The following is an 11,020-nucleotide window of genomic DNA, read 5'->3' on the forward strand; positions in this document are numbered from 1 at the left end:
GACATTCCCACTATGATAATACTGATGATCTCTTTGGTGACTTGGGATGTTATGCATGGAGGGATGGCTAGGGCCCACAATGGTCTAATGATGCTATTAATGGTTGGGAGGAACTGCGCACTTAGTTAGTTGTGTTTTTCAATGGATGGATGTATCATGGATGTTAATAGTTTCATTTACTTTATTGCACTTGTATCATGGATTCAATGAGGATGATGTATCTTTATTTTTACATATTTATATTCTTTTGAGCCTTTCATACCCTATGACACGTACACTGGATGATTGAGCATTCCAAATTTAATTGCCAAGAGGCATTCAGAAAAAAAATATATAATATGGACATTTGACTTTTAACTATTCTTTCATGTGGATGTGGTAGTGTTAGACTTAGTGTTAATTAAATTAAATGTGACTCAACATCTTGGGATCCTTAAGGAATGTAACCTATTATGTATTATTTTAGTTGTATGTATGTTATTGCTTCAGCTATTATGTGTTTGAAGTGAATGGTTTATCTTTCATGATTAGCTATCAAAAAAAAAATTGTTTGGAAAACTTAGTAAAACTTTAGGTTAATTCTTTTGTATCCCTTGGCAGGGCATTACAATATGCTAACCCACATGGGCACCTTCATTATAGTAATCTACAAGACAAAGCTACAAAGTATCACCTAGAGATGTCCTAAACAATGTTTGTTCCTTTCTTAAATAAGCAATTTTATTTCGCCTAAGAAGGTTCTAGACACTCAAACTTAATACATAGGGCTGACAGACCCTAATAATACATATAGAGTTGACAAAATACACCTTTGACATTTATTTTATAAATTTCAAGTAGTCCAACTTTGGAAAACCATGATTCTTGAACTATTGCTCTGACTGGCTATTATAACTTCTTTTCAAAAGCCATATCTCCTAATCTACAAGCTCATATCTATGTAAGTGCCCATTTGTTGAGTTTTTGAAACTCATTCAGGGACTCTAAGGCCTTCAAAACCGAGCCTAAAGTTTTTATACCAAAATTACACACCTAAAATCTTCATTAATTTCACAAATGCATATAATCTAGTCATGAAACTCCACTAACAAGTTGATATATCTAAAATGAACCTTCACCTCCAAAATTAGAACATTCTAAGCTTGTATGACTGACTTACTAGCAAATGTCCAAAAACAACAACTATGCATTAAGACAATCATTATTGTCCAAAACAACTAAAAGGAAATATTTTTTGGGTGATGCAAGATTGCTCTTACACCTAGGATGCTCCTACATTAGATCTAGATGATCATTGTTCATATTTCTTATGTTGTTACTCCTATGCAACACATTAGTATTAGATAAAGATATTTTAACCAAGCCATGATATTCTTGTGAATATCTCACTTAAATATTTATTAAAAAAATATTGATAATAAGACAATTCAAGAATTTATTGGCTTGATCAAGATAGGTTTGAAGATAATTTAATGAGTGTGATAGAAAAGAAGGAATATCAAAGAAGTGAATCCTATGGCTAAATGAGAAGACAATTAAAACAACTTGAAGTGTGAGAATAAATAAGAGAATGTATCAATAGAGATGCAACTAATAAAAACCTTTCTATTAAGATAAGGGGATTGACAATATATTTATGAATATTAAAGGGATAGCATGGTTCATAACTAACAATATTGTGTGTGTGTGTGTTTCAATTATTATTTCATTTTTTTTTTTTTTAATATTTTTTTTTTTCATAAATTAATAATGAAGTATGAGATGTAATCCAAAAGTGAATTTTATATATATATATATATATATATATATATATATATATATATATATATATATATATATATATATATATATATATATATATATATATATATATATATATATATATATATATATATATATATATATATATATATATATATATATATATATATATATATATATATATATATATATATATATATATATATATATATATATATATACAATTTATTTTAAAAATTTTAATTTGAAATAAAAAGTTAATTTTATCAAATAATATTAATATTTATGCAAGAAGTCAAAGTTATTTATGACATTATAAAATTATAAAAAATATAACTAAAACTAGCGAGGAAATGAGTATTATTATTGGTGGAAATTAGTTCATTAATTGAACTCATTGTGTAATACAATTGAAAGAATGAATGATAATAATGAACTTTAAAAAGTTTGACATTATTTATAGGCATTCTATTGATGTGGCTATGAAGAACATAAGGAAATTATGACGAAGTGAATAGATAATACTTAACAATAGAATAAAAGAAGTGCTACTTAATGGAAATATTTCCCTTGTTCTAATATTTAATATAATTAAATTAAGACCAAATATACTAAAATTAATAAATTTTTATATAGTAATTTTATTATATCTTATAAAAGATAATTATTCTATATAAATCTTGTATATTTATAATTATGATATATACTTAGAGACAATATATTGAAATGATCGAAAAAAATTCAAGATGTCTACCAGTGAAAATTCCTAGTAGAAGCTAGTAAAGTGAAAATCACAAAAATCAAGAAATGCAAATTATAAGAGTCATAGTAAATTCTTCTCATAGGCCCTCCCAAAGCTTCGTAAAAACCCTAAGTTCTTTGGTTCAAAACAAGGAAATAATAGGCATTGGCCTCCTGTAAAAACAATATACACCCTCCATTGTGACCTCCAACCTATTTTTCCATTAGAGACTCCAAATAGATCAACAGTTTTGAAGCAAAATGATGCTCTACTTAGAAAAAAGAAGACACCAATATCTACTCAGACTGATCCCAACCATGAAGGTTTCATCATGCCACACCCATATTCTGAAACTAGGGTATCTAGCTTGCACCCGATTATCTTCACCACCAAAAAAGTAGATCATCAAATCAAGTATTTCAATCATACTAAATATGTGAATGTAGGGTTTCATCAGAAGCTGAGTTCCTCTGCCAACATAGGCCCAAATGTACCAAAACCTTATATTAACCAAGCAAGCCCTCAATTCTCCCCTATTTACATTCCACCTCATTGAAGAAAGGAAGATTCCAAGTCATCTGCACCAAGTAAACAACCAAACAAGCATTCATCTCAAAAGGTCTTCAAATCTTAAGAAAGTATTGCTATTATTAGTAATCAATACAGCAAAGAATGCTGACAAGAATGTCAAAAAGTAGGTTTTTCACCTATTGGAATGGTCCAACAACAGAATTCAACAACCTGATAGACTGGTTAGAGGATTTCTGCCAGCATCAAGTAAGTATTATTCACTTATTTGATAAACTAGCTTATATTCACTACTTAAATGAATTTGTTAAGAAAGATTTTTTATATCAATCAGACTATTTTTTTAAAGGAACAAGGAGGAAAAGTTAAACTTTTCCATTCCAACTTGGGTTACCCTTCAGTCGTTACCACTAGAATTAATGCATTTAGAAATTTTTAGGAAAATAGGTTCCTCCAAGGGAGATTTAATAAGAATAGATGTTTCTTTTGAATTATGTAATAGTATTAGACTATTGCTGAACTGTAAAGTAAATTGTTTCAATTTTGATCCTATTAAAATTATTACCAATTTAGCAATATATAATATTAAATGTCTCATAAAAGAGACTGAGATATTTTAGATTATCATATTAGATGATGAAAGCAAAACAATTTTTAAGGATATACAATTAACATCTGATCTTGAGGATGTCTTCCCTATGATTAGAATTACAAACCAAAAAGAACAACAAAAGCATGAACTAAACCTCTTGAGGCCACATCTGAAATCAATATTGGTAAAAGGAATAGATAAAGAAAAAAGTCCAAAGATGGTAGACAAGTCTACTCAATTACTCATCTCAAACATTGAAGAATTAGAAGCAACCTCTAAGGAAGGGCATGGAAAAATGAAAGAACGGGATAAGGAAAACTAGCAAGTATTAGTTAATGAGAAATCAAAAATCTAGGAAAAGAAATCTAGAAACAATAGTTAAAAAAGGAAGAGAAGCAAAGAAAAGGAACAAAAAAATAAGAAGATTTCAAGTTCTAGCAAGCAAAAAGAAGGTTATGTCAAGGAAATTAGAGATTCAAATATGGCTCTCATAATTAGTAATGCAAAATCTTCTCAGGATATAGTAGCATCAAAGTTCAAGCAAGTTTTGATAAATGCAACAAAAGATGAATCCCCATTAGACAGAGCATAAAAGAAACTTTCAAAGTTCTAGCAAACCCAGATCTCCATAAAAACAATAGTGAAAGTAAGGATAAGACAAGTAGCCATAACAAGGAAATTGGAACAATCACTCAAGATTTATGTGATTTTCTGAACAACAACACCGACAGCATTGAGGATTTAGATAAAGAAGTCAATGATGTGGATGAAGATGAGAACCTAGAATAGCTTACTAAGGATCTAATCCAAGTGTTCAACTTTGAGAATATAAAAAGTAGCATAGCTCAAAAAGAAAGCCTTTTTAAAAGAGTGCTTAAATTGAGAGGGGATGACTATTCCTTTGAAGATCTAAGAAAATACATGTTAAGTATAGAAGAGGAAGATAAAAATAAGAGGCATTTTTCAAATAATAAAGAGGAAGACAAGATAGAAAAAATCTCAAGTAAAGCAGAAAAATAGAATATTATTGCAGAATATATTCTACAAGAACTAGAACATGAGGAAGGAAGTGATATGGAAGGAAAACAATATGATACTATTGAAAATGCTAAAGTAAATATTGAATAGCTAGGTATCCTAATGAATCAAGAGGGAATTAAGGCTTTAAGATATGGTAAATCAAAAGTCAAAAGAGGAAGGAAATCACTAAAAGAACTAAGAGAAGCGGATGGATAGGCAAAAGAGTAGCAAAAGATCAGTCAAATTTTTAATGCAAGGAAGGGGAAGGTCCTTCCCAAGGCAACATGAAGATTACTTCCTAGAATGCTAGAGGCTTAAACACCCCTAGCAAGAAAAGGCTTTTATGTCAAAATCTAAAAGTCTTTGACTTTGATATAATTATGTTATAGGAGACTAAATTAAATAAGGATGAAGGCCCTAGATTAAAAAAGAAAATAAGAAGTTGGAATTTACATTTGCAAGATTCTAGAGGGGTCCTAGGAGGTTTAGGTATAATTTGGAATCCTAGGAAAGTCATCCTCAACATCATTAAATCAAGACATTCATGGATCAACTACAAAATTAAAGGTATCAAATCTAACTTACAGTTCGTTTTAATTAATACATCTAGTCTGATTCAAAATTCAGATAAGAAATTTTTATGGGATGAAATTAGTTCATTTATAAATGAATATAGCAATGAGATCATCCTTCTTGGAGGAGATTTCAATACTATATTAAATTTAGATGAAAAAGTTAAAGAATTACAGCAAATGTCCCCAACTCCTATAGATTTCAAAAAATGTGTAAAAAGTAACTATTTAGTTGACAACCCCACTAATAATGGGAAATTTATGTAGAATAATAGAAGAAAATATTTCAATTACATAGCTGAAAAACTAGACAGGTTCCTTATGAAAGGGGAGCTCGGTAACTTTGAATTTGATATTCAATCCTCTATTTTTCCCATAACAGGATCATATCACTACCTAATATAGATTGTCCTATCTAAACCTAGTAAACCACATAGAAACCATTTCAAATTTGAAAAAATGTGGTTTCTTGATCAAAAATTTATGAATTACGTCAAAGACTAGTGGATACAAGATAACTTTAAAGGCTAAAAAATGTTCATCTTTGTATCCAAAATGAAGTCAATTAAAGAAAAAATTCTCAAATGGAATAAAGAGCACTTTAAAATATCTTCAAAGAAAAATTAGCTATTGAAGAAGAGTTATGTGAACTTAATATTGAGCTAATTAAAAACGGCATGAATAATAGTTCATACCTCTTAAAAAAAGATTTACTAGAAAAGCAAGAAAACATCTTAGCAAAAGAAGAAGCTTTTTGGAGACAAAAGTCAAGAGAAAAATGGCTAGATGAAGGTGATCAAAATAATAAATTCTTTCACAATAGCACATTATTCTATAGGGCTATTAACAGTATAGCTAAAGTAAAAGACACCTCAAGAGCATTCACTAGATAACCCAAACATAGTAGCTGAAACCTTTGTTAGCCATTTTCATAACATTCTTAATAATTTTGATAGTTCTAATTTGGTAGCACAAACAAAAATTTTGGAAGCTATTCCCCAAATGACAACAATAGAAGACAATAAAATTTTAAACAAACCAATTACTCTTAAAGAAGTTAAGTTAGCTCTATTTAGCATGAACCTAGATAAATCACCAAGGCTAGATGGATTCTAGGTTTTCTTCTATCAAAAATGCTAGGACATCATTGGTCTAGACATATGGAAGGCTATCGAAGCCACAAGAAATGGAGGCTCATTATTATCTAAGATTAATTTTACATTTTTAACCCTTATTCCTAAAACTGAGAACCCAGAAAACCCATGAGATTTCATACCAATAGCTCTATGCAATACCATACACAAAACCTTCTCCAAAATTTTGTCTAATTGATTAAAACCTCTTTTATCCAAACTCATATCTGAAGAACAGACAGGCTTCATCCCAAGGTGATCAATTTTAGATGGCATTCTAATTATACAAGAAACTATTCACTTAGCCATTAAGAAGAAAACTCCAACTATGTTTATGAAACTTGACATTCAAAAATCTTATGATATGGTTGATTGGAGATTCTTATGCAAAACTCTAGAAGCCTTTGGATTCTCACACCGAAGGATCAACCTCATTTTTTAGTGTATTTCAACTACTAGATTTTTCATTATTATTAATGGAAACCCAAAAGGCTTTTTCGAAACCTCTAGAGGTTTAAGACAAGGAGACCCCTTATCTCCTTTCCTATTCATTATCATGGCCAAGGCATTTGGGAGAGCCTTTTCTAAAGCTCACAAAGAGGGAAAGATTAATGGCATTATTGTCACTAACAACATCCCCAACATTACCCATCAACGGCATGTAGATGATACTATTCTTCCAAGTGAAAGCACAATTAAAGAAGCCCTAAACATTCAAACCATTAGACAACTATATTTGGAAGCATCAAGAAAAAGAATCAACACCTCCAAATCTAAGATCTTTTTCATCAACACCAACCCAAATTTGGAAAAATAGATATGTAACATCATGGGCTTCAAAAAAGGTAACTTCCCATGCAAATATTTAGGAATTGAATTAGAAAATGGTAATAAACATAACAAAGTATGGAGTCATATCCTCAAAAGATTAGATTCAAAAATAGGAATATGGAAGGATAATTGGTTAACTAAAGCAAGAAAGATAACCAAAATCATAGCAGTTTTATCAACCCTACCTATATATCCTCTATCTTGCCTTCCTCTCCCAAGATTTATCAACAAAAAGTTAGAAGCTAAGTTCAGAAATTTTTTATCAAAAGACTATGAGGAGGATAAAAAGCTAGCTCTTATCAAATGGGATAAGATAAGAAAACCTAAGGAGTTGGGAGGGTTAGGTATTAAGAAATTAAACTATCAAAATGAACCATTAGGTGCTAAGCTAACTTGGTGACTTTTCAAGGAACAATATCAAAAATGGGCTAAGATCATGTATAATAAATATCTTAATGCAAATGACCCCTTTTCCATTTTTAGAATGAAAACTCTCCACAAAGGGTTTGACAGTTGGAATTTTATAGCAAAAAGTAGATCGCTCATTACTAAATACCTCACATGGGATGTGGGTAATGGATAAGAAGCTCTATTTTGGGAAGACTCTTGGGATGGTCATCCCCCAATAGATATTTGGGGTTACCAAAAAGTAGTAAAGAACTTCTCATTAATATCTAGTGAACTAAAGTGAGTGATTACAAGACACTCATAAGGACAAGTGAAGGAACCAAGTGGGTATGGAAACCAGTAGATAAGTTGGATATAGATCCAACAGTTAAAGAAGTCTTTAGGAAAATGATTCACAAAAGGAGAATTAATCAAGTAGTTAGAGAAGATAAATTAATGTGGGCAACATCTAAAGAAGGCAAGTATAGTGTTAACGAGGGGTATAGATCCATTATAAACTCACAAAAATGGGAAGAAGTAAATATCCCACTCAATCTATGCTAGGATTCTTTCTTTGGTTAGCATTTCAGGAGAAGATTCTCACTATTGATAGATTACAAAAACATGGTATCCAAGGACCCTCTAGATGCATTCTATGCAAGCAAGAAAGTGAAGATGTAGATCACCTATTGTATAATTGTAACTTTTCTCTACTCTATTGGGACTGACTTAGACAAATGATGAATTGGACTTCTCCTCTGCCAAAATCTCTAAAGGAACTCCTATTAGGATGGCTAATAGGACAAAAAAATTGCAATCTATGGTAAACTTTGGAACATTAGCCCATCCATCCTCATTTGAGAAATATAGAAAGAAAAAAAATAGAAGAATCTTCAAAAACCAAGAATTGTAGGTAGTTGATCTTATTAAAAAAGTTGAAGCTTGTATAATTGAAACACTTAATAGGAAATCTCAATTTGAAGAAAGATCCTTCTCAACATGTGATGGATTAATTAAAAATAATTGGGTAAGCATGATCAACTCCCCCCCCCCCCCCCGCCCCCCTTGCCCCAAGTATACTCAGCTAGGAATAAAGAAGCTAGAATCAATTGTAAATGGAATCCTCCACCTTTGGGTTGGGTTAAACTTAATTTTTATGGTGCCTCTCAAGGTAACCTAGGGAAAGAAAGTATTAGATGTATCATTAATAATGAGGAACATAAGTGGATTATCAAAAGAGCTAAATCAATAAATCCTACTACCAATAATCTTGTAGAATTAGAAGCCCTCCAAGAAGGTATCCAATTATGCCTAAATACAAGACTGTCAAAGGTAATTATAGAGGGTGACTCTCAAATTTTTATTAATTCCCTAAGAAAGACAAAAATGACTAACCAGGTCCTAAACTCTAGATTCGAAGAAATCCTCAATAACTTAGATCAATTGAAAGAATATCAGTTGAATCATATTTTTAGAGAAGGAAACTCTAAGGTAGATAAACTAGCTAATAAAGGTGCAAATGGTTTCAATCTGATCAAAATCAATAAGGATATTAAAATTAATTTAGACCTTACCTTATGCCCTAGTTTTAGCTCAAAACTAGCGATTAAACCCACCCTACTTGCCAGTCTTTAGGTTTCATATTTTATAAAGGCTAGTTTGTATGTTATAAAAATTCTCTCCCTAAATAATATTGATAGCACCATACATTATTAGACCACTATAAATTAATTTCAATATGAATCTAGACTAAACTTAAAGACTATACTCATATAGGCACATCCTTGAGATTCAGATGATTTACTTTAGATCCCCCTTTTGTGGAATGATTAGTGACTTATGAATAGGTAATTTCTAGATAGCAACCCCTCTCCTTCTAGATCCTTTGATTCATTTCTTTTATTGGCCTGCTATCTTTTCACATCTGGTCATGGATTCAAACATTTATATCTTTCATGCTGCAGAAGTGAGGACCATGGCTTTCAGAGGTAGAATTAAGTCCAAGAGATGGAATAGGGTCCTTAATCAGGTAGATGATATGACCTATTTAGCCATTAGTAGGGCTTTAGGAGAAGGTATATTTGACTATGATTTACCTGGAGAACTAATAGGGATATTATTGGAGCCTTCATTGGTTTCCTGGCTAGGGCTAGGATCGAAAAGTGGGAAATGTTTAAATTATGTACTAATGTGTTTGACCCTGTCTAGTGTTTTAGGTTGGAAGAAGCCATAATGAGCCTAGATGAAAAAACCAAGGTTCCCTTTTTTGAAATTTATATGGCATATCCTTCTGGTAGCCTTGATGTAGTAGTTGTTCCTAGATGTCCAACATTAGCTATTAGGGATAACATTGCTTTTTCTTGTGCATGGCACAAAATGGAAGCAAGCATCAACTTTTTGTTAAGTTGGAGAGGGATCTTCATTGACCCTGACAAAGATTGGCTTTTAAATTACTTAAACATTTTCAAGTCTTATATTGAGCCAGGTATCGACTTGGACAATATGGACTCTTTGGATTTTTGCATTCTTAACTTGGAGAAAACTGACAAAAAATGGAACTCCTTTGTCTTTCCCCTAAATTTCCAGTCGAAAAATCCTAATGAAATAGCTAAAGTTCTAATGGTTTTTAGAAAGTAGGAGTAATTTGTGCACCTTTGGCACACTTCAATTTGACATGGTTGTGAATTTTTGAGTGACTTCATGGGAAAAACAAGGTTGTAACTTGTGTTACCTAACCAACTAGAGCTAATGGCACAAACGGTTCAATGCTATGATAAATAGTTTCAAAGATATATAACATTGCTTATTTCAACTGAGTCATGTTGCAATTTTTTACAAAAAATAAGATTTCATTTCCAAATTAAAATAAATTTTAATCTTCCAAAAATTGAGATTTATTATTGTAGGTCTCTATAATGTGGTCCTTTACCACCTATCTATTTTTTAATATATTGCATGAGTTCTATAATATAGGCCTCCAAAGATCATTTCTCCATAGATCTTAGTACAACTTAGAGGCACAATTTTGGCATGGTTGTGAATATTCAAATGAATTTATGGTAAAATGAGGTTGTCACTAGTATTTACATAACCAACTAGAGTTGATAGCATAAACAATTTGATACCACAAAAAGATTGAAAGATATGTAGTGTTTCTCATTACAATTGATCAACATTGCAAGCTTTAAAAATAAAATAGATTGTGATGTCAAATGAAAATTAAGTTGAAACTCATAAAATGAGATATAGTATATTAGGCCTCCACAATAGGGTCCTTTGGAACCTAGTTCAATTCATTAATACCTTGCATCAGCTCTAAAATATGGGCCTCCAAAGATTATTTCCCAATGGTACTTAGTTCACCTTAGGGGGCACTTCAATCTAGCATAGTTGTGAATGTTTGAGTGACTTTATGGGTGAAATGAGCTTTTCACTAGCTTCCACCCATGAAACC

This window comes from Cupressus sempervirens, chromosome 5 (assembly GCF_028749045.1).
Source record: "Cupressus sempervirens isolate cs-2001-9-10 chromosome 5, ASM2874904v1, whole genome shotgun sequence".
Classification (NCBI taxonomy): Eukaryota; Viridiplantae; Streptophyta; class Pinopsida; order Cupressales; family Cupressaceae; genus Cupressus; species Cupressus sempervirens.